At 44.7% G+C, this 24,818-nt stretch overlaps 1 protein-coding gene across 2 annotated transcripts in view; it reads right to left on the minus strand.

Annotated features, from left to right (window-relative positions):
- The window catches only part of PPP1R42 (protein phosphatase 1 regulatory subunit 42), a 655,757-nt gene that overhangs the window by 520,459 nt on the left and 110,480 nt on the right, over positions 1-24,818 (minus strand). For both annotated transcript variants that reach the window (XM_086965837.1, XM_086965838.1), the window contains one exon: positions 21,025-21,101. The gene's annotated coding sequence lies outside the window, so the exon portion shown is untranslated. The remainder of the gene's footprint in view (positions 1-21,024; positions 21,102-24,818) is intronic.

Here is a 24,818-nt window from a genome sequence, read left to right on the forward strand (position 1 = left end):
CAGTCACCAAGTGGAAGGGGTCCCATGGGGACCCTTTCCAAATTGCGTCTGCATTGGTAATTTGCGAGTGTTTTGCGACCGAAATTGCGGTGACAAAACATTCAATCATTGATTTGCAGGCGCTATTTAGGAATTGTACATAGCCCTGGGCCATTTTGCATGCGTAAACGGGTCGTAAACCTGTTTGCGCATGCAATTTAGGGTCGTACATCTGGCCCTAAATCCTACCAAAAAGCATCTCCTTTCTCACTCACAGCCTGCTGGCCTGAATCTAGGGAAACTCCTCCATCCAACCAGTTCTTACTAACCATGCATCAAATTAGAACAGTTCAATATGTTGAAAGATCCTTCCCCAGTGTGGCTGCCATATGGTAGAACTCTCTTCCAGCTGCCATTTGCTCTGAACCCTTTTTTAATTCAGAAAAGCCCTCAAACCTGGCCTTTTACGTAGCAACTTCTATTTCTCTCTTTTTAGGCTAGTTCCATTACGTGCTTTAGCATGCCGCACCCGACCACAGTCAAATCCAGGCCGCCTGCCCCTGTGCAACACGCACAGCAAATCCCTCTCAGGCATGTAACTTCACATCCTGATGATGATCCCGGAATTGGTTTTACAGGATCAAAAAGTTGTCGACCTAATGTACACCGTAAACACAATTCAAATGATTATTTACAGGGCTCGAAAAATCCACTCGAGCTGTTTTTAGGTCCTACTCGCCCTTTCTGGCGGGTAGGAAGACAAACTAACTTTTGTCCTCTGTCTGTGAAAACGGAGCAAATGTGACAAGATAACAAGATTTAAAGGCATTTTTATTGCTCACAAAGTTAATGAGCAAAAAAGATGCCTTTAAATCTTGTTATCTTGTCACATTTTCTCCGCTTTCAGAGACGGAGGTCAAGTAGGTTGTAGTTAGGTCGAGGATATTTTTCAAGGTACTAGTCCTGCCGGACTAGTACCATTTTTTTGGATTTTTCGAGCCCTGATTTATGTGTAACAGTGTTGTTACCCATCTCTGCTTGTTTCATCTTTTGTATAACATACAAGCTGTTTGTCCTGCCTGAGCCTTTTATTACTTGTGTTTCTGTGTTATATGTATTGAATTGGATGCAGGATTGTGTCCCACTCTATTCTTTTTTGTGAACTGAAATATTATTAAAATCATTCTGTCCGGCTGGGCAGTCTCAATCTAGTACTGACTCCAGGTCTATATTTATTGCTTTTCCTTCGTATCTTCCCCGTCAAGGACTACTGTGTTTGTAACTTACTACTACCCAAAGTCCCTGACCATTACAATTGGGTCCCTTTATCCCCTTAAACACTACAAATAAATATAGCACAACATGACATCTAATACATCTCCAGACTTGTGCGAAACGAAAGTGATCAAGCAAGGGTAAAATTGAAGAACATGTAGTCTAAGTATTTTAAAAAAGTGGGGAACTGGAGGGCTGGGCATTTCACGGATCAATATAAGCCATCAACTCAACTCAGGCCATATGCTTGGTATAATAATGTTTATATTTTACAATTTCAGGCATTTTAGTAAAAGTATGTGGATTGTCTTTTACCATAACACAAATGATTAGTTACTCCTTCACACAAAGTAGATTTTTAATGAACCGAAATGGCTATATGCAATCTGAAAAGTCACTATGCAAGAACACATCAAAGGGATTTTGCGCAAAGGGCGGTGTGATCTGGGAACATTATCGCCAGTTCGCAGACATGGAAATCCCTGGAAAAAAATGATTCTTTTACTTCAACATTAATTAAAGGCAAACTTAGAGATCCCCTTCTCCGGGCCCCACAGTGCTTAACCAAGGTCCAAGGAAGGGGCCCTCCACTGGGCCTCGCATTGATGGTTCGTACAGCCTTATCCTGGATAATTACTTACTTGTTTAAGGATCTAGTTTAGGTTTGATAATTAGCGAAAAAACAGCACATAGAGGCAGTAAACTTATGAACATGCCGGTTTTGCTGCAACCATTTGTGATATTAGCATGCTACATGGAACATCTTATGTAAGTGCAGCCATGATCATTCTGCAAGCAATGTTAAACTAATGTTTGTTCGCTCTCTTTTTCCTAAAATGCAAATAAAAAAAATCATTTAAAAAAGAAACAATGTCCGGAAATTTACAGGAGTACTTCACAGTACCCCATTTGATAAAATGAAGACATAGAGTTGTACATGCAATGCATCAGAGAGATTTAAAGCTAATCTTTTTCTTTACATTACAGGGAGCCAGTGCAACCCTGATTTTTAAAAAAAAATCTGTCATATGTTATGCAGCGTTCTAAATATGGTGGCCTTTCATAATGGACTTCACAAGATGGCACGCATATATGGTATTCCATTACAGTAGTCAGTGCGAATAGGAACTAAAACATTAATTGTCATAGATTTATGAGCAAAACTTAAAAATGGCAATATTTTCCTACGGTCTCTACTGAAATAAGCTAACATTGATGGCACCTGCAATTTGTAGCATCAGAGTTCTGGGGCTATCTGGAATCTGATTTGCTTAGAATGAACAGGACAAGGACCCACAGATGAGGGCCACAAGCTACTGTTGCAGAAAGTTGTATATAACATAATCTTGTTGTGGGGCATTTTTGTAAACCAGTTAGAAATGTTTTTTCCCCTTGTTCTTTCACTCTTTCTTAATTGAAATGATGAATTATGCAACATCTGTTTGAATGTCTAAGAAGTAATATGTGGATATGAATCATTATTTTGATTGCGATACCAAAAGGCAACACAAGACAATCATGATAATAGGATGTTTTGCTTATGATTTTATCACTTATGTTTGTTTATATTGAGCATTATATACTCAATATTGTTGTTAAATGTTTTGTGAATCACTATACATAAGTATTTTCTGTATATAGACTTTAATGTCTCTTCTGCTTTGAATATATTTTTAAAAAGTTGAAGAATATGTACTAATAAAGTACCATATCAAATAAATTAATATAGTTTGGTCTAGCGATAATTTAAAAACGTTAAGAATCACACAGGTCCTGGCACTTTTTCCCTGTTACAGACAACATAAAAAAAGCCTGAATCATTTTTGACCGGTTTGTTTCACAGTTCATACAATGGTTGATTAGTCCTCCTAAAAACCTGACCCGAAATGCAGGATAATTATAACTGGGACACAATAGTTTACATTTAAAACTTGTAAGCCCAGGGGTTATCTCCCCAGGTCAGAATAAACATTAGATACCTAATATTACTTGAGCATAATATAAGTGAAATTGTGTTTCATTATCTCTATTTTGGCAACCTATCGCCTTAGAGAGAGACATTTTTAATACTCGCACTTCCTTTCCTTAGGTCTAAGGGGCCGATCACGATGGCGGGTGTACAAAGTCCGCCCGCCATCGCAGCTGCTAAAGGGACTACCCGCAATAGTTGCGGCAGTCCCACCATAGCAATTATGATGCACCCGCCAGTGTGGCGGGCGCATCCTGTATATTTTACATTGCGGTGGGCAGTGCTGCAAGCAGCACCCTCCGCAATGTAAAATATACATGTTGTACTTTTACATGCAAAACATGACAGGAACCGCGGGGTGCCTGCCACATTGTACATGTAAAAGCAGGGGGGTACCTTAGGTACCCCCCAGGTGCACCCGCCACCTTCCCAACACCCTGGGGGCCCGCAACAGGCCCCCAATAGCAGGAACCGCCAGCCATTCCATGGTGGCAATGCAGCCATGGAAAGGCTGATCACAGCCTGCATCGTAATATGGATGGTGGTGTCTTCCAGACACTACCACCATATTAAACCCCTTTTTCCGCCGGTCGACTTGTCGACGGGCAGAAAAGCGGCGGACGGTCTTTCCGTCCACCGCGGACCAGACCCCCCAGCCATCATGATATGGCGGGGGGTCTTTGTAGTGACGATGACGGGCGGATCGCCCCCGCCGGGCCCCTCCGCCAGCCCTGCGGTGGCGATCCGCCCGCCATCGTGATCGGCCCCTAAGTTCTTTTTCGTTTCATTGCTGCTCAAAGAAAAGTAGCCAGGAAAAATCACACTAATGGATTGTCAAGCTGCTGGAAGTGTAGCAGTGCTGACCTACGTTGAACGAGATTAGTTCTATGCAGAAAAGGTACTATTGTTTGTTGCCTTTGATTGGAATAGAACAGGCAAAAGAACAAAATATGCTGAGCGGTCTGGTCAGATACAACATCACAAGGGCATAAGGACAGGTTTTTATGAAAATAAGTATTTGCCTGAAATCCCGGCATACGTGGGATACAATTTAAGCGGAATCTAATCAAAATAAAACAATGCTGAAAATTATGCACAAAGGCCAAATAAGATTGCAGATTATGCCTGGCTGGGGGAGACATATGGTATAGACCAACACTACTTTTGTTTTTATTTTCCTCCCATCTAACAACAGGTGCATCTTCCAGGAAAATCTGTTTCAACAAGATTTTAGAAAAAGTGATACATTTTTCAGGAGAGTCAAATAAATCTCGCAAACCCAGTTTTGCCAACGTAGAATCTACATACTTCAGCCAGGGTATCTCTTATGCAATATTCAATTTGAGACAATCCCTTAACACAGCTTGATTCATGGAAATCATCTCCCTCCTCCTGAAGGAATGCCACAGTAACATTGAGCGATTCCCGCCATTTTGTATCCTGCATAGACAAGGAGCAGCCAAACCAGGAATGAGACACGATTGGTCCGGTCTCGTATTTAGAGGCTCCCTTGCCCTGGTTTGGATACTATTGTGCTCCTAAACCCTTCATTTTCCTTACTTGCTTTGATTCCAAAAGCATAGGTACTGCTTAACAGACTACTTTGTGGACCACAATATTGGCCCCAAAAAACTGTTATGCTTTCAAGACAAACAAATTAATTCTTTGTCCTGAAGATGATGCCATGTATCTGTGTGTAGGCATCGAAACGCCGTCGACATAGTAGCATCATATGTACCCTACAAATAGAAAATTGTTCACAATGATGCTTTGTACTTTACCATTGTCTGTTCACTGAGATACTAGCACAGACCGCCTTTGTTGCGTCAAGTTTACCCCCCTGTTTTGTCTTGTCCCCTGTGGGTTACTGGTTGTACCCACCTTGTAAAAAATCCTTTTATGTTTTCCATATCTCTTAAAATAAAAACCTGTCCTGCTGGACAAAGGTCATACTGACTATTGAGTGTATGTCCATCAATTCTGCCTAATCCCTGAACTACTAGGGACCACTGTCTTTTGAAATACAGTAACATTGGAGCCAGGTGAACAACGTCACTAATGTATGGGAGTACCAGCTCTCTATGGCAAATATAATTTGAACAACTTTTGGGCAATGAGAGAAGCCTTTCGGCAAAGGAGTCCACCACACGTTGCAGGGGATCTATGTCTACCATGCCACACAGCTGTGCCGTGTGTGGCTACAGCATTTGCTTTTGCAGCATAAATGTGTAAACTTTCCAGGCTAAGTTTATTTCCCAATTTCTTGGAAAAAATAAATAGGGCTACGATACGTCTCTCCAAGTGAAGGGCTCTATTTAAAACCATATCTTTCCACAGATATTTACCATCAAAAATAATCCTAAGGTAAAGGAACGAATCTACACCCTCTACCCAGCGATGAACTGAATAAAAGACCAGAGGTTTCTTTAAAGGTGACCCTAAGATTAAAACATTTGACTTTGATTCATTGACATGTAAGTCCAAGGTAACCATAAGACTAGTGTACTCTTCTATGAGTCTCTGCAGTGCTCTGGGGGATATAGCCAGGAGCACTGCATCATCTGCATAAAAGAGTATCAGGAGGGGGTTGCCTCAATGTACGGAAACATACTTGCTACATTCTACTAGGACCTTCTCCACCCTGTTAGTGTAGCGGGAAAACCGAAATGGGGCGAGCATGCACCCCTGTCTCACTTTGCGCTGAATACCAAAAGGTTTTGTACATTCCCCCTCTCTTCCAAACCTCACATAGCTGTTGCCCCTGCGTAGAGCTGTCTTATAGAGTTAATTATTAATGGATATGCTCCCATGTACTCCATAATTTCTCAAAGCTTAATATGGACTACACAGGCAAATGTGGTAGAGTGGTTCCATAAACGCCATAAAATGGTGGCCCTTCTTCACTATCATGTACTTGGCGACCACCATGCTTACATTGAGATATTGATCAGTGGTCCCATTACCTTTCCTAAACCCGTACCGAACTCTTGTCAGTCCTTTTCTCTCCCCTAGGCATTCCTCCAATCTATTTAACAGTACACGCCCATCATTTTAGCAGTGCTATCATTTAGAGACATTGGTCTGTAGTTTTGAGAATTTCCCTTAGCCCCCTTTTTAGGTCTCGGACTAGCGAAGGCTGTGCTTGCGTAGTCTCACTCCGAGACTTTATGTCTACAGTATGGGGGCTTAAACCCGCCCCTCTTCTCCATTGGCTGGCTTCCTACATGGAGGCCAGCCATTGGAGGAGAGGGGCGTCACTCCGCTGAAGACCGGATTCGGGGGCGTGTTTTTTCGCTTCTTTCTGTTTTCTTTCTCTCCTCTTCCCATTGGCTGGAATTTTACATTCCAGCCAATGGGAAGAGGAGAAAACGAAAACCACGTCCCCGAATCCGAAAATGACGGGGCTTTCTCCGAGGCATTCCTGCTAATGCCTCGGAAAAACATGGTGGTGTTGGACTGCCCTCCTGACGGCTTGTTTTCTCGGGAGAGGGACTGCGGGGTTTTGTTTTAACTGTTGTAGCTGGTTTTGGTGAGAGGAAGAGAAAAGAGCCAGGTGCGGGTCCCGCGTTGGCACACTTGTTTTACTCTGTGCTTTTATGTTTTTTTTTTTAAAGATTGAAGAAATAATTATTGTATTGATAAGACATACGTAACCTTTTACTGGAACGCTTCGAAAAACAACGGATTCCTCCTTCCCAAAGGACAATTTCACAGCACGTACGGTAACACTGTTTACTCGAGCTCACAAAGCAGTAGGCCTGTTGCTTTTCTAAGAAGTACGTGTCGGTGCTTGGTAAATAGAAGACGTTTCTAGGCGGATCCGTCTTCAACAGGTCATGTGACACTGAAAATTACACATTTAAGCTGGTCGCTGTCCCGCGCTGTAGACATGTTAAGGTCAGTAACAGAATATTTGTGATTCAATATATCGCTTCTACTTAGAGATTGTAGCACCTGACTAACATATCTTTCTGCAGCTCCAAAACCGTTGTGCACACACAGTCCGTTTCCTTTCATAAAACGTAAACAAAGCTACCCGTTGGTGTCAAACGTTGGAAGTAGTGCGAGAGCCTGGACGCACAGAGTTACTACGTGCACATACGCACTACCTTTAGTTAGCACAGCTGTTTAGCTTGTCCTAGGCTAGGCCTTGTGATGAAACGTTCTGTACAGTGAGCCCTGTCAATGGAGGTGATGAAGGTAGGTTAGTCATTGTTAGGGCTGCATTTTCAATGCTGTTTCGGTTCCCCCTCTACTGCCAGTAAGCCGCAATGTGTCGGTGTTGACATGGAGCAGCTAGTATTTCCACCAGTCTTAAGTATTTATGTACAATAGGGACATAATGAGTATGTGCAAGTAGAGGCCACACATTTTCAGATGGTGTTCATGCCTTTACTTTCACATAGATGGCTTCGTGCGTGTGACCTTCAGCCACAATGTTTGCGTCCTTTTTAAGCCCACACTTTTAGACATTGTTTTCTGCAGGACGAGAGACACTTTTATGGTCTAGTTGATTTGCATTGGTACAATGCTTATGGTAATGGGAAGAAAGAAATCAAACATCTCAATGTTTTGACGAATTCTATACAGTCATTCTTGCCAATAGGGAGAGTTGTAATTGTATATGCATTGTACTGTTTTCACCAACATGAATGTTAAGGTGAGTGATGTTAACGTGTTATCCACTGCACAATGCAACCTTATTGTGTTGACATTTGTGATGGGCATTACCATTACTAGTGTGGCTTGGTAGTGCTCTGCTTACATTGACTGTGTTTCACAAAAGTTGGAACTTGTAAGATAGTGGAGTTATACAGTTTGGTCTCGGCTGGACTTGGCTGCCAGGTTGTCTTGTCCAATTTGAATCAGGCCGTATATTACATGTGTCAGATGGAAAATCTTAGAGCATAGAGAGCTGCTCTGTTCTTACCCCTGTGACGTGACACTGCACGTATGTGTGCTGGTATCACGGGGAGGTGCGAGGTTAGAGTACCTTTATTTGTTCAAAATATGATAACTCCTGTTCAATCTATTGAAACTGGTTATTTCTATTTGAAGTATGTGGTTCCTCATACACCTTAGATCGATTACATGTATTTTACCTGGATGAAATGGATAGAGCAGAGTAGTGGTAACCATAATAATGCTTGTTGTGCCTCTATTCCCTGCTTGTGATCCGGTTTTCGTGCCTCTGTTCCCTGCTTGTGATCCGGTTTTCGTGCCTCTGGTCCCTGTTCCCTGCTTGTGATCCGGTTTTCGTGCCTCTGTTCCCTGCTTGTGATCCATTTTTCGTGCCTCTGTTCCCTGCTTGTGATCCGGTTTTTGTGCCTTTGTTCCCTGCTTGTTTTTTGTGCATCTGTTCCCTGCTTGTTTTTCGTGCCTCTGTTCCCAGCTTGTTTTTCGTGCCTCTGTTCCCTGCTTGTTTTTCGTGCCTCTGTTCCCTGCTTGTTTTCGCGCCTCTGTTTCCCTGCTTGTGATCCGTTTTCACGCCTCTGTTTCCCTGCTTGTGATCCGTTTTCGTGCCTCTGTATCCCTGCTTGTGATCCGGTTTTCGGGCCTCTGTTTCCCTGCTTGTGATCTGGTTTTTGTGCCTTTGTTCCCTGTTTGTTTATCGTGCCTCTGTAACCTGCTTGTTTTTCGTGCCTCTGTTCCCTGCTTGTTTTTCGTGCCTCTGGTTCCCTGCTTGTGATCCGGTTTTCGTGCCTCTGGTTCCCTGCTTGTTATCCGGTTTTCGTGCCTCTGGTTCCCTGCTTGTGATCCGGTCTTCGTGCCTCTGGTTCCCTTCTTGTGATCCGGGTTTCGTGCCTTTGGTTCCCTGCTTGTGATCCGGTTTTTGTGCCTCTGGTTCCCTGCTTGTTTTTTGTGCCTGTGGTTCCCTGCTTGGTTTTTATACCTCTGGTTCCCTACTTGGTTTTTGTGCCTCTGGTTCCCTGCTTGGTTTTTGTGCCTCTGGTTCCCTGCTTGTTTTTTGTGCCTCTGTTTCCCTGCTTGTGATCCGGTTTTGTGCCTCTGGTTCCCTGCTTGTGATCCGGGTTTCGTGCCTCTGTTTCCCTGCTTGTGATCCGGTTTTTGTGCCTCTGGTTCCCTGCTTGTGATCCAGTTTTAGTGCCTCTGGTTCCCTGCTTGTGATCCGGTTTTTTGTGCCTCTGGTTCCCTGCTTGGTTTTCGTGCCTCTGTTCCCTGCTCCCTGTTCCCTCTGTGTGTGTGGCTCTGTCTATGTGTGTGTGTGCGGCTCTGTCTGTGTGTGTGTGTGTGTGTGTGTGTGTGTGTGTGTGTGTGCGGCTCTGTGTGTGTGTAGCTCTGTCTGTCTGTGTGTGGCTCAGTCTGTGTGTGTGTGTGTCTCTGTGTGTGGGGCTCTCTGTGTGTGGGGGGTTCTCTGTGTGTGTGGAGCTCTGTCTGTGTGCATGTGTGTGGCTCTGTGTGTGTGTGTGTGTGTGTGTGTGTGTGTGTGTGTGTGTGTGTGTGTGTGTGTGTGGCTCTGTGTGTGTGGCTCTGTGTGTGTGTGGCTCTGTGTGTGTGTGTGTGTGTGTGTGGCTCTGTCTGTGTGTGTATGACTCTGTGTGTGTGTGTGTGTCTGTGTGTGTGTGGGGGGCTCTCTGTGTGTGTGTGGGTGGCTCTGTCTGTATGTGTGTGGCTCTCTGTATGTGTGTGGCTCTGTGTGTGTGTGTGTGTGTGTGTGTGTGGCTCTGTATGTGTGGCTCTGTGTGTGTGTGGCTCTGTGTGTGTGTGTGGCTCTGTGTGTGTATGTGGCTCTGTCTGTGTGTCTGTGGCTGTGTGTGTGTGTTTGGCTCTGTGTGTGGCTGTGTGTGTGTGTGCGTGTGTGTGTGTCTGTGTGTGTATGTGTGTGTGTGTTTGTGTGTGTGTGGCTCTGTGTCCGCTAATACTCTCTACTACTCTCTAATGCTCACCTATTGCCATTGTAAAATAAAATACAATTTATTTCTGTTTTAAAATAAAAAAAATGAAGAAAATGCCATTTGCAATGCCAATAGCTCTAACTTTAACAAAGCCGAGACTATTGCATTGTAAATGCTTGTTGTATGTAGAAATGATTGCTGAGTGCTTCCTTAATTCCGGGGGACCCACTTTTGCTATTGCGTTACAAAAGTCTGTCAGAAGAGGAGCCCATTGATCTTGGGGCTCTAAGAAAATATCTACAGGGATCCCTTCTGGGACATGGGCTTTTAGAGAGCTAGATTGTGCTACTGCTCACGATATCTCAGCCATCTCAAACGTTAAATGGGTATTACTACTCACATCTAGATGGGACGCATTTAAACTCGATACCTCTGTAGGACTTTGAAAAATACTTTGGAAGTATGCCATCCATCCAACTTCCTCAATATAGGTATCTAAGAAGGGTTCAACAGCCTCTTTTAGGAACCTTCCGAAATCCTCTACTGTCTTTTGTATCTGTAGCTCGTCTCAAATCCGACCAAACTTCCTCCCTTAACGTCTTTAACCTATTCTCCCTAACCTCCTTATATTTGACCCTTAGGCTCCGAATCAAGGAAACGTCTCTGGGGCCACATGTAAGGCATAAGAAACAATTGATAAAGCCCTTTGCACATGATGTATCAAGCCAGCGTTCTAAGGGGGTATCTTTGGTTGGAAATTACTGTGTCAAGTGAAGTTTAATTTCTGCTAATACCTGCACAAAAGCTTGTTTTATGTGGTCGGGCTTCCCATATGAACTAGGCAAGTCCTAAACTCCTATGAATACAAATTATATCCCAGTGTCTAGGAGATAAAGAAAGAACAGGAAGAACTCAAAAACCACAATTCATACACATGACATATAATTTATATGTATGGATTCCCATCACTCACCACTCCTGGTGATTAGCTTCATCATTTGGGTATCCTTTTGTAAAGATTGACATTCTTGCTCCATGGATATTAGAGCTCTAGAATGTCAAACAAAGGTATATTTACCAAGGTGAGTAGTGTATTTAAGTAGTAGAGTGTATGGGAACATAAATTGAAAGTGCAGTGCAAAACCAGTGAAGTGAAAACTAAAATTAAACAGTTAAAAACAGTGTTAAGGACCAGTTTTAACAAATAGCCGTCCTCGACAAAAAATTTTGACCATTTTTGTCGAGGACGGCTATTTGTTAAAACTGGTCCTTAACACTGTTTTTAACTCTTGATTGTAGCGTACACTAATAAAATGCATAGTATGTCTACGCATCAATTTTAGTTTTCACTTCACATGTGTGTGAATTGTGGTTTTTGAGTACTTCCTGTTCTTTCTTTATCTCCAAGACACTGGGATATAATTTGTATTTATATGTTCATTTGGGGCCGCATATCCCGGTTTGTCTGTTATAATCCTGGCCTCCGACCCTATTTAAACTTTTTGTGTGCTTTAAGTCATAAACTCCGCCTGTTTACAATACAACACCTTAGGGAGGAGATTTACTTTGTCCCATTTTAATATGTACCCATTGTTTCTAACTAACAATGATGTTGGAACTTTATCTATATAATTCTTACATTTGCCCTGACATTTCAGATCATAATAGAGAGCCCTGAGAATTTAACCTGCATAATCTATAATCTCCCAATGAGCAATTTTGTGGCAATTATATAGTCTATTGTAGATCCCTTAAGTGCACTCGCAAATGTCGCATCCATAGCATCAGTAAGTGGGTTTATAATGTTTAATATCATCAGGTTCCACTTCATCAATAACCTGTTCAAGACGTTCCCATTTGTACAAGTTCAAAGTAGACCATGTTATCACCTTCACATTTAATTAACCCACAGACTGGTCTACCTTTTGTTTGACACATTTTAGCGCTGAAATACCACATCCATAAAATATCCAGGGTCTTGCAATGACGAGGGATAATTTCGCCCCTCGTCTTTCCCAGGGAATCAACCACTTGTGCCATGCTCCCCTCAAAAAAGTTATTATAAACATTTATTATGATCACATTGCTATCTCTGTTCCTCTCGCAGACGAGGAAATGAAAATGGAGAGCTATAGTTTAAAACTTCAGACTTCTAATCTTGATAGTTTTAGCTATCAATGTCAAGATGCCTTGTTTGGCCTGCACTGATCTGGCAGGAATCACTGGAGATTGGTAAGGGCAGAAACCTTCTAGAAAAGCTAAACCCACTTCCCATGTGTTTTGAAAACATAATATATCATACTTGGCTATCTCCCATGTCCAATTCGAATTATCTTTTTTTTTGTTCTGAAACCTGCAATATTCCATAAAACCAATTTTAAGGAGTCTGGCCACCGCTCCCCCTCCTTCCTTCTCATCCCCTGCCCTCAACCATGTCCTTCTTCTGTACAGGTACTGCCCTAGACTCCCCTTCTCCGACTTCTTTTTTGCCATTAGTAGCCAGTCAATCGCAATCCTCCAGATTCTCCAGTGGGGCATATCTATTTTGAATTTGAAGCTCATTACTTCTCTTTTGGTAGTTGCTTTGCTGATTGGGGTAGCCACTGGCGTAAGTGTCCCCATCTCTGCCCTCTGATTGGGATGTGGTTTATAAAAATAGCTTAATGGCAAAGCAAATATCTGTGAGTTTAAGGATGGGGCAATAGGGAGTTGGGGTAGCTTATTTCCCACTAGGCCTGGATTATCTAGATTCACCACAATAAAATCCCCTATAATATTTTTAGGAGCAAAACCCATCCAGGTTACTCTTCTTGCCGTTAAAATGTGCCAGTGTAAATGAAGGCCCTCTCTTGTAAACAGTGAGAGCCAGTGTAGCGCCTTCCCCAAGAGTTGCTCTGTGGTTTCGGCCTGCAATTGTCTAAGCTCTGGGACATATGCCAATACCAGAACATATGGGCACCTAGCCGGAAGCAAATCTAGTAACTGGTCCCTCCCTAGATGTTCTTCCCTACCTGCTACTCCCGCTACTCTTGGGATTTTAGCTTTCTCTTGGGGCAAGGGGTGGGAGGCCGTTTGTTTTACGCTGGGATTAACCAGATTGGGGGTGTCCGTTCTGTTGACAGGTTGCACTACTATCGAATGAGCGTTACCTCTATTTCGATTTGTGAGAGTTAAAGCCCCCCCATGGCCTTCAACTGTATGTGATATGCTCTCAAGAAAATGCTGGTGACTAAGCTGCTGTGGTGGCATAATTCCACTCCTGCGGCTGGCTACATTGCTCAGCTTTGGGGTTGGAACGTAGAGTTTTGATAACTGGTTCAGTGCACTGGGAGGATTGCTATCTGACGCGTTTTGTGAAGACCCAATATGATTAATAGTTTGTGATAAACATTGCTTTATTGAATCCAATCTATGCAATAAAGGCTGTAAGTGTAGTGTCAAGATACATTCTATTCTATAGCAAAGGTCGTCCATATCTACACAAAATTGAGACTGGGGTAAGAGTTCAAGTCCAGTCGTCTTCTTAGGTTTCTTAGCTTTTGGTGTGCTATTTTGTCTAATCCCACCCCTTTTTCTCTTTACCGGGTGGTCATTAAGGTCATAGATGTCCCGGGTAATGAAACCGATTGATTATCAGTCAGGCTGAGGGGCGGATCCTTTATCATCTCTAGCCGCGTATCCAAATCACATCCCGGCAATAGCTGTTTATCACTAACGAGCCGGACGGTTCTTACCTCCTGAATAGAGAGCAGCCGTTCTGTGAGCTCGATCTCCTTGGTTAATACATTTGCTGCTCTAACCAGAAAGGAGTCGAGGGTGTTTATTATTTCTCCTCCTGTGTCTGGCCGTTAATCCTTTTTCTTCCCCATGGATCTTGTTTGCACCACCTCAAGATCCAGAACCTTAGAGGGGTGGCCCAGACCAGCCTCTTCCTAATCAGTTTAAAAACGTTTTGGGTTTGTATCCCAGCATGACTAGGCTCGATTTTTCAATGAGGTGGCACGAAGGGGACCTACTGGGCTGGTTGGGCACCAACTGGATGGGCACCAACAGGCACAGCAAGGCCCCTTGGCTTAAGGTTAGGGTGCAACCGAACCTTCAAGCAAAGAACAGTAGGTTGTAGGATTGACACTGCAATACTTCAGGTCAACCAGCATCAGCCAATAAAACACAACGGGTCTAGCATGAAAATGATCCATCAAGATTCTCTCCTTCTCAAAGAGGGCGATAGAGGCTTTCGCACAGTAAAGTTCAGCAATGTCCTTCAAGCTACACTCCGGACTAACACTCAGTATCATGTTCAGTGCTCACTACAGGAGAGTATGGCGGGGGTCCAAGGATCAGGTCAACGAGATAGAGCAGAACTGTTAGCAGGTGCAGTCATTCTGTGTCTCTAAAATGTCTTGGGCACTAAGTAGTTATAGAAATGCTTCTGGTTCGGTCCAGGTCAGCTGGACTGCAGGATGTTGTGGCTCCTGAGTATGTTGACAGAGTCTCTCTCTTACAAATCTCCTTCAAACAGGTTTCCAGACTGTATGATTTGACTTGGAGGTCATGGGACTCTCAGTTCCACTCAAGCCAGTAGAGATCATCTTCCAACAAGCAGAACACCACGGGTTGCCTTCTCTTTTGAGTCTTGACTTCTTGTCTTCTTCGCAGTGTAAAAGTAGAGGTAGGCAGCAGTAACTTGAACTCCTGGTGCTGTAAGTCTTCCTACTCCTAGCTGCTACAGCAGAGTCTGTGTTCAGAGTCAAGGTGAAGTGTAAGAAATGGCTCCTTGCTGAGGGCGACTACTAATTCCAAACTGTAAGCACTCATTGGAAGGCAGGGCCAAATTAGATAGTGTGCTACCTTCAAATTCCTCCACATCAACCAAGTAGAGCAAGGGCAATTTTGAAGGCCTTTTCCCAGCTTTTGTACACCGGTGAGGTTGGCAACACTAGATCGTTGGGATGTTAAGTGGCAAATCACAGAACAAACCCAAGTTGTGTTGAGCTGTTCCTGGGTAGATCAGAGGGTTGTACTGCAAAGGCAGTCAGATGAGTTTCAGCATGTTATTGGGAAACACTCATGTAGAGAAGTACCATCTTATGTCACATGTAGCAGGCAATACACAGAAAGAACAGGGTCTCCATGCATACCAAATGTAAGCACAATACTACAAATTGCCGGCAGGGGCAAAAAAGAACCTAGTTATTAGGGACTGAACATATTTTACCTAGATAATTAATGAACACCTCCCAGTGACAAGGCCTGACCCCCTATATATTCAACTAGCTGAAACCATCCAACTGTCTCTTCATAACCACATGGAAAATGTGCAGGAGCCACCTTCCACTACTGATAGTGGTACACTGTCCGTCTATAAGAGCCTTATACTGCACAAAAGAGCAATGGAAACATTCCTGTGGGTTTACAGATATTAAGTCCACGGGAGGTAAATATAGGTCAACCCAAAACAGGGACTGGAAGGCAGAGTTGCCAACACAGTGGAAGGAGTTTTCTTGTCCATGCATCTGGAATGCATCTGCTGAAGATCCAACTCACTGGCCAGGGTAGACTCTTATCAGACCTTGTTAATGCTAGAATCCCATGAGCACTCCCAAACCTATCACTCCTGACATTTGAACTACAGCTGAAGCAAAAATTGCCATATTTTACTTTGGCAGAGGCACTCACTGATGAGGTGTGTAGTGGTTCACAATCATACAGAGGTCTTTTTGCAGAAGATGATGAGTCAGTAGAACACACAGAAAGTAACATGAGAGGAGCATTTCAGTGGTCATCACAAGACTGCATAGCAACTTGGCATGAGGCAAATAAAGCACTAACTGATCACTTATATGTTCTCTGACAATCTGAAGAAGACACTGTACATTCAGAGGGCTTCAAATTTTGGCAGCCAGTAGGCACGTCTGAGGGATGAAACCTCACAAGCTTGAAGTCGGACAGACACAAACTAAATCTGATGCCTTTATTTATTTGTAAGGTTTTATGTAGCGCTGGCTAGACCCATAGGCACCAGAGCGCTTTACATGTACAAGAACAAACGCCGTGTTCTGTGCTTAAGGTAAGAAGTGAACCATTTAAGGACCAAATCATTAAGGCCCAGAGTGAACTTTGAGCAAGTGCCTTACATAAAGACTCAACCACTTGTAAAGGTAGCTCTGGTCTGGGTCATTGCAACTGGCTGTGTAGCAATAATCCCAGCACTTACGCATGCCTCGCTCAAAACGTCTGCACTGGGTTACTCTGTTGGGACCTGTGTGGAGCAAAAGTCACAAACCTTCCCTTTTTGCCTTTGTTATGCTGGATGGGTCTTATTCCAATTTACCCACCAGGCCCCATTCGAATGGACCTCATCACAAAACACAACCTGGGGGTCTAAAAGGGAGCTAATTCGTAATCCCTACGTCCACTCTACTCCTGTGAAAGTGAGCAAGTGTATAAAGTACTAGAACAAGCTTAGTACCTAAAATAGAAATGGAAATACAACCTCACAAATCTATGATCCACTGCGATTGCTTGAATAGACCCATACAGAGAAAAAGGATTTCCATCAACATATTGTGTAGATCAAATCTTTATCATTTGGTCATCCTCATCTGGCTGGTGTGTCTCTTGATCATTAAGACCATACCATGCCTCAGACTCGTCGGGGTCAAACCCTCAATCACTGTGACGACCATAAAGCTATGATCTGGATGGGAAATAGTGCAGTGGGAAAAGGAAAAAGTGGTGTAGATTAAAAAAGGATAGAGAAACAATAAGAGCAAACTTTAATCAGCATTGTTCTCTCCCTCATTAAAACCAAGCAAGTGAAGCAGTTTGAACCAAATAGCTGCTTCTCAAAAGGCCAACATGTTTCAACCCAGCTGGACTTGTTCCAAGGGCTTTCGTCAGGGCCACCGTTCTAAATACTCGCTACTGTATTTCAAAAGTGCAACAAAAAAGGATATCAGTGTGCAAACAAAGATAAATGCTCCTCTGTATCAACTTGGCGTATCGTCCATCCACATTGTACAGGGAGTGTGCCTCACCTCTCCTGGAACCTAGCTCAGGAAAAGAAGGAGGTCCCGCTCTGTCCGTCGCGACCCCTTTACGCTCATCTGAGCTCAGTGGGAGGCCATTCGAATGGACTCAACAGCAGGCCACCAATGCCATCCTGGAGTTTTGGGTACTCCCAAACGGAGACAGCTCCACTGTGACCTACTGTCTGAAACCTCACTCTACACGAATGCTTTGGAGAGCAGCCTCAGAAGAACGCTTGAAAGAAGAATCAGCAACCATGGATAACAGCTGAGCAGATGTGCTGTCACAGTGGCCTCTGTCTGGCTCAACAGAGACCTGCCAATTATCTGTTGATTGCCCGGGGGTGCAAATCGACAGCCGAAAAAGACTTGTGAGACTCTTCTACAAAGGCAGGGTTAAGACAGACAGGGCCGGACTGGGAACCCCCGGGGGAGGTTGGAGGTGCGACCGAGCTCTTTGCCGGGGCCGGTTTTTGGCCGATTTTGTTACAGGGCCGATTTTGCAGCTATGCTGAAAAACGGCCCTGTAACAAAAACGGCCCCAGGGGCCCAAAACCGGCCCCCACCCCTTGCAGCGGGCCGGGGGATTGCCCAGTGCCCGCAAGGGCTAGTCCGGCCCTGCAGACAGATTGTATCTTGTGAACTGGGGTTGATTGAAACTGCACCTGAGCCAAATTCACTCCTGGTTGCCCCGTACAGCAAGGGGGCCCAGTACTGGGGGAGAGCCCTAGAAGGGAATGGTGAGGGATGAGGTTGGTATAGCACCCACAGAAGATATCGCCCAGAGACATACATTAAGTAAATGACTATTGGAGTGTGTATTTCTTGCGTGCAACTGTGTGATTAAAGTACTTTCTTAAAAAGACAAGCACTGGGCTAGACGTTCTTATTATTGAGTCTGAGAAGCCTTTTGCTGCTTGCGCTTACTACCCCAAGACTCAAGTGTGAAAGGGATTGTACTTGACCTCTTTTGCAGACCCATAGTAGAACTGGCCCCTGGACAGCCGAGGCAAATATCCTCACCCCCATGGTTGAGGCCCAGTAGCCTCGGCCATGTCCTGAGACTCTCCGAATGGAATCTGAAAGCTGTCCACATAGCTGCCACAGAAACACCCCATAGCTTACCCTATACCAGCACCACAAATTGCCTGCATGGATTTGCATCATAAACATAAACCACACCTTCATGAATCTAGTGCCTTGAAACCCACAACTGTGTCCTGCACCCCAAAATGGACCCTATACCTAGCTACCCATAAGCGCCTTGGGGTGCAGTAGTTAATGTTAGCTGTCCCTGAATCTCCTCCACCCCAGTTGCATTCTTACATGAATTCTGGAGAAGGAAAAGTAGGTCAGCCGCTAATGCACAGCCATCTAATATAAAAACACAAGTAGCATTAAGTGTGGGAGGAAAGAAGTAGGTAGGGGCTTGAGTGGCCATATAGGAGCCCATTAACTCCAGAAGGTGGCCATTTTGGACAGGAGGTCCTTTTAAAAACAAGTAGACTGCTTTAATTTAATTTAATTTAAAGGAGTTTGTAGAGCGCCTGGTGACGCCTCCCGGCGTGTCCCCGCGCTGTGGAGAGAGCATATTAAAAGGAGAGAGAGAAACCATTCACACAGTAAAGAGGCAGGTTTTCAGCTTTTTCCTAAAAGAGGACTCATTACTCTCAAGCCTGGTATCCAGAGGCAGGAGGTTCCAGTGCTTAGCCGCTAAGGTGCGGAATGATCTGCCCCCCATTCTAGCTTTTTTGGGGCAGGCAGTTCTGAGCAGGCCTGTTCCTTTGGATCTGAGAGATCTGTTGGGTTCATACAAAGATGCCAGATCCGACATATAGGCCGGTGCTCTGTGATGGATTATCCTATGGCACCAGAGCATAGCTTTAAAAACAATCCTCTTACTAATAGGTAACCAGTGCAGGGCAGCTAGAGAGGGGCGTGAAGGGGCACGGCGGGGAAGCCTTAGCACCAGGCGTGCTGCCGAATTTTGTAAAACCTGTAGTTTCTTGATGTTTTTCTCCGATGTACCCATGAGCAGTACGTTGCCGTAATCAATACGGGAAGTTATTAATGCCTGCATCATGGTACGCCTGGAGTTGAGAGGTAGCAGATCCAGGGTGCGATTGAGCGTTTTCATCACCCCAAAACATTTGCCTACAGTTTTCTTTATGTGGCTATCAAATGACAGCTTATTGTCAACCCAGACGCCTAGATTCTTCGCCTCTCGATTAGGAGAGGGCAGAGGTCCCAGGCAGCTAGGCCACCACTCTGCCGTCCATTTGGCCTCATTACCTCCAATAATGAGGATCTCCGTTTTTGTACCGTTGAGTTTTAGACAGTGCTCTGTCATCCAAGTGGCCAGCTTGGTCATGCAGGCATTAAAATTGTCAGCTTCCATAGACGGGGCTTGGGTCAGAGATATGAAAAGTTGCGTATCGTCGGAGTAGGAGACAAGCTCCACGCCGAACGATTGCACCACCTCTGCCAGGGGGGCTGAAACCCTTCCCAACATTACCAACTTTCATTCTCACCTGAAACATCACAAGATGGATTTAATGTGACTCAACCATACTAAGGGGCACATTAGGATTGCAGATTTTCCGCACCCTCCGGACCGGCGGAAGCCACTGCCGGCCCGGAGGATGCGGAAAAACCGCAGCGGACCCACCAAAGACCCACCGCCGCATTAGGATGGCTGGTGGGTCCTGGTTTCAGTCCACAGCTTTTCCGCCGCGGTTGGCTTACAACCGCGGTGGAAAAGCCCTAATATGGTGGCGGTGTCCCTTAGACACCGCCAGCCATATTAGGATGCCCAAAAAAATAAGCTTTTCTGTTGCGGGTTTGCCGCCGTGGAAAAGCATACGGACCTTCACTGCGGGGGCCTGTTGCGGGCCCCCTGGGTGAAGGGGGGGGGGGGGGTGGGGGTGCACATGGGGGGTACCTATGGTACCCCCCTGCATTTGTATGCAGAAATCGGCAGGCAACGCACGGTGCCTGCCGCTTTCTGCATACAAATGCATTGCATGCATTTTTAACATTGCGGCGGGTGCAGCTTGAAGCCGCACCCGCCGCAATGTTAAAAATAGAGGATGTGACCGCCATGGTGGCGGTTACATCCTAATTGCACAGGAGGGAACTCCGCAGGCCATGCGGAGGTTCCCTCCTACTCAGTGATCGCGGACGGACTCAAGTCCGTCCGCGATCATAATGGGCCCCTAAGTGTGGGCCACTGCTGCCAGACCACCAGAAGTCCAAAGAAATAACTTGGAACAGTCATTTGGTCTGAACTTCCCACCCACGTGTCTTGACAGCTGCAATTCTGCTAAATGTTACTAACAGAATCCTTTCTATCGTAATGTGATGTTGTGATTTCTTTTATTATCTTAATAGGTGCTTTTGTAAGCTACATGCATGCAGTAGTTACTGTTCCCCTGTAAAGCACGCTGATGTCCCTTGAATCGTGTCCATGTTATATAAAAATGCTCAAATAAATAAAAATAAAACTGATATTTCTCCCCCTCCGCCCCTAAAATGTTTTATTTGATCGTTCGGATCAGGATATCATACATTGATCGTAAACATTTTAGCGGCTTATATAACTTGCCGAGCCTAGCCAAACTTTATGTTTTAGTGAGCCGGGGCTCACTCAGCCTATAAAAGTTTGATTACCACTGCACTAAAAAGGCATAGACGCATTTAAAGAGACATTAGAGACGTTATTGAAAATCTGATAAATTCGTATGTAGGGAACATGTATGTAGAGTATGGCAAGGATAGTAGATACATTGCGCCACTTATAAAGATGACAAATTGAGAGAAAGCACAGCAAGGAAGTCAACACCTTGAAAAAGGCAAGCAGCACTGTGGTAGATTTGTAAAAGGAAATTAAAAGATGTTCTTTTTCAAATATTACCGTAATTGTACTTGGATGTACCTCTTCCAGGTTCAAAATAGCTCACAGATATTCTTAATAAGGCCAACTTGCAGATCCTGTCAAGTAAAAAAACATATTAGATGAGCCCAACAGCTAGGACCTAAATAAACATGGTCGTTATGTCTGCGCACTAGGCACTAGGCAGCGAAGGGCTGCTGGAAAAGATTTAGAAAACATTAAGGGACTTAATGGTTTCTCTTTGACTGCAGTGCCTGAACAGGAAGCGGCACTGTATTGTGAGTCAATCAGCTCTAGGTACACAGGTTCGACTGGGACATCGACTGGAGCGTTTTGCTTGTACAAATGTGAAGTAAGGATGGTGGTTTCAGGTCTGCTCCTAATGCTAGTGCTATTAATGTATGGATAGTATTACAATCTCCATCAAGCCCATTCATTGGTACGGTCTGGCTGAAGGCTGCGTAGCTGTCTGTCAAAACCTTTTTTGTCATCACACATAATATGCAACATACTATACAACATATTGTATGCAGACACGCGAGCTGGTGTATTTCTCTTCAGCCACTGACTGCTGTACAGCATTTTGCGGATGGCTGCATTTTTTTTAACAATTAGAGCCTGAAGCAGCGATGGGGAAAAATCGTTCCTTTATTTATGTGTTTTTAGTTTCTAGTATGCCGTATTTTACCTTTTTGTTATTTGTGTGTCTGCTGCTTTTAGTGTTAGCAGATAGGTATGGTTTTTGAAGGCAATATTGCAGTTTGAGGGACAACTTTCAAGTCTTCACACAGAGGCACAGAAGAAAACAAGTATGAGCAATGCTAATAGGTCTGGCTAACACATCTAGACATTAACAGGTACAAGTGCACTTTTGTGCTTGTTTATTTTTGTATGAGTTAGCATTTTCAATATAGACCGAGTAGCATTGCCAGTGCTTGTTTACATATGAAACGTTTAATTGGCTTTTGCCTCAATATAGAGGTTAGCAGTTGCGGCTACCTGTTAACAAATACGGTGGGGCGTGATGGCGCCAAACGCAGCATAAACGCTGCCCTTCTCCCCTGCATTCCACAAGCAGGAATTGAAGGAGTTCCTTCCTGCTCAGTGAAAGCGAATCCAACCAATCCTGAAGCAGCGCTCATCAGCACGAGAGCAGCTCCAGGATTGGTGGGAGCAGGCTTGCACAGCACTCATTTTGAAGCTGGAGGCCTGTGCCAGCAATCCTCTGGCTGTTTCACAGCTGGGGGATGGCTGTGTCTACAGTGTGCATGTCGGTAGTCAGCTGGCCAACCCGACTTGTGCAGTGAAAGGGGCAGCAGTAATCCTTCAATAGCAGAATTCAGTCCCGCCTTCAGCCTCACGCTTGCATTGTGTCAGGGGCGTAACACAGGCCCCCGCAGCCCACGCATTGCGGGTGGGCCCCCGCGCTCCAGGGGCCCCCACGCTACATGGGTCCCACACTTCATTATTGATTGAATGGTGCGCAGTGCGCACAGCACTCCCCCTGCATTTTAATAAATTCGATCATGGTGCGCATTTGCGCAAGGCATGCACCAGGGGGCCCCCCGGCCCGTCGCCCGGCCTCAGAGGCTCATGAATCCTTAATTAAAAGGTCCGTGCCGTACGCATGCTCGGACGGGCCTCAGAGGCTCACCCACTCTTCATTAATAAAATGGGGCACAACTTTTTCTGCGCACGCACGGGCCCCAGCCGAGCTTCTTACACTGGAGTGTGGGCCCGGCCGGGGCCTCTGAGGCTCGTCGTTTGAGTGTTCTCCGGGGTGGGGCAGAGCTGGTAACCAATTCCTGCCCTGGCCTGATTGAATTTGCCATGACGTGCGCACGCAATTAAAAGTGTGCTGCGTCACAGCGTGAGACTGAGGTGCGCCTTCCCAGGACCCAGCCACGCTCCTACCGCAGGACTGTCCGAAGGACGTCACCGGCCATAATTTAAATTAATGTATTACAAGCACCCCAACCCCTGCCTGGCTAGCCTTGCCCAACCCTGCCCCTGTCTTCTGCTTCTGCTAGCTGCCCGGCCCGCCTCACGCCTACCTCTGAAACAGGTATGTTTTAGACAGATGATGACAGCCATCGCACGTTTTCAGGCTTATAATAAACCATTGCCTTTCCCAATAACCAATTTCACGCAGGTAGCCCACTCTGCTGGGTGCAGGGTCGTATTCGTAACACCGTACTATTAGTAGAAAAATGCTAATTAAGTTCTTAACATAAATTATTTTCATGCATATTTATGTTTACGAAGACCGACAGGCTGAAGCAGGAAGGTGGAAGCACCACTTTGAAAAGGCTCGAGACTTTCCCCACCCACCCTTTACCCCCAGAATCTCAGTATCTACACTGCCCATGTATATAAAGTCGGCGCTTCTATAGATCCTGCAATTCTCCGAATGTAAACATGACAGGCTCAAAAGTTTCTGAGGCACTTGAAGGAAAACGTTCCCACTAATTTACAAGTAGATCAGCTGCTTAAGCAGCAAGTGAATGTGAAGAGCAACAAGTTATATATTTGAGGCCAGGCTTCTTCTGGTATTAAGAAATGGCTGCACCAGATAATTTGGCCGAGCCCAAGGACACGGTATGCAGAAGAAGGCATAATTAAAACCGCAGTGATGATTTGTGACTTCTAGAGATAACCCTTCAATCTCCACATGCACAGCCCTTTGCATCAACGCTAACATTAATTTATTGGGTATTCAATTCCAGTAGAACCGCCAGTATGGGAAAACTCTATGAATTCGTCCTTGTTTTTATGTAAGGGGCTGGCCACGTGCATTACTGTGCACAGCGTTTCAGAAACACCTTCGCAGAAGTGCAGCCGCGTGTGTTTCTTTTGTGAGGAAAAACATGTATTCCTGTGGAGAAACTCCTTTTCCTCCTCCCCCCTCCCAATCTTAGAGGTGATCCCTGTCCATTCCTACCATGGAGATTGATTTACTATGACCCCTTACAGGAGTAAACCGCCGACCATAGCCAGGATGTGTAGCAGTCAGAGGAAGTTTGTGACTAACCACAGACACTGGGGAGGGGGGAGCATGTGTGTTTGTGTGTGTGTTCGTGTGTGTTTGTGTGCGTGTTTGTGTGTGTTCGAGTGTGTGTGTGTTCAGGCCGTCAGGTACTTTCTACCCCAGAACAAACTGGATCCGTAAGGCCCATTCACCCTCTACCGCGAGCAGATGTACTCACAGGAGTATCTTCTTGTGAGTAAATCTTTTACCTAAAGTTAGACCAAACTTGTCAATGTCAAAAGTGGCCTGAGACTTGTATACCAGGCTGGTAGTAAATGTGAACCAAACGCGTCGTGCAGCTATCTTTGATTATGCAGTCCATTGTGTTGACTAGTGAGAATGCCTATGTAAATATTCATATTCATAGGTTAACTAAAAGAGTTTTAAATACAAAGATGGGTATTACTGTGCAACACTCGGGTGAGTCATGTATTCAGAGTTCACACCTTTCCAAGAGAAAATTTCCGGCCATCAATTGTTATTTTAAGACTCTGCAAAGGCCTGGATCCTGGACATGCCTTATACTAACTGGAAACAAAAGCGTATTTAGTCATTTGTAATGTGCAATTTCGGTGTTTGTTTACTTTAGGTATCAGTTGGTCAGAACACATTTAAGCATGCTTTCTTTTTATGTGTGTGAAGTATAGGGATAAACGGTAAAAATATGTAGCAGGTTTGATTTTCCTTTCTCTTTTACTGGCTGGAACATCAACATATCAACCCTGTGTTTTTTCGATCTCAGCAACACGTACTTCACTGTACTAATAGGACGCAATAAAATTCAATA

This window comes from Lissotriton vulgaris, chromosome 4_1 (assembly GCF_964263255.1).
Source record: "Lissotriton vulgaris chromosome 4_1, aLisVul1.2, whole genome shotgun sequence".
NCBI lineage: Eukaryota > Metazoa > Chordata > Amphibia > Caudata > Salamandridae > Lissotriton > Lissotriton vulgaris.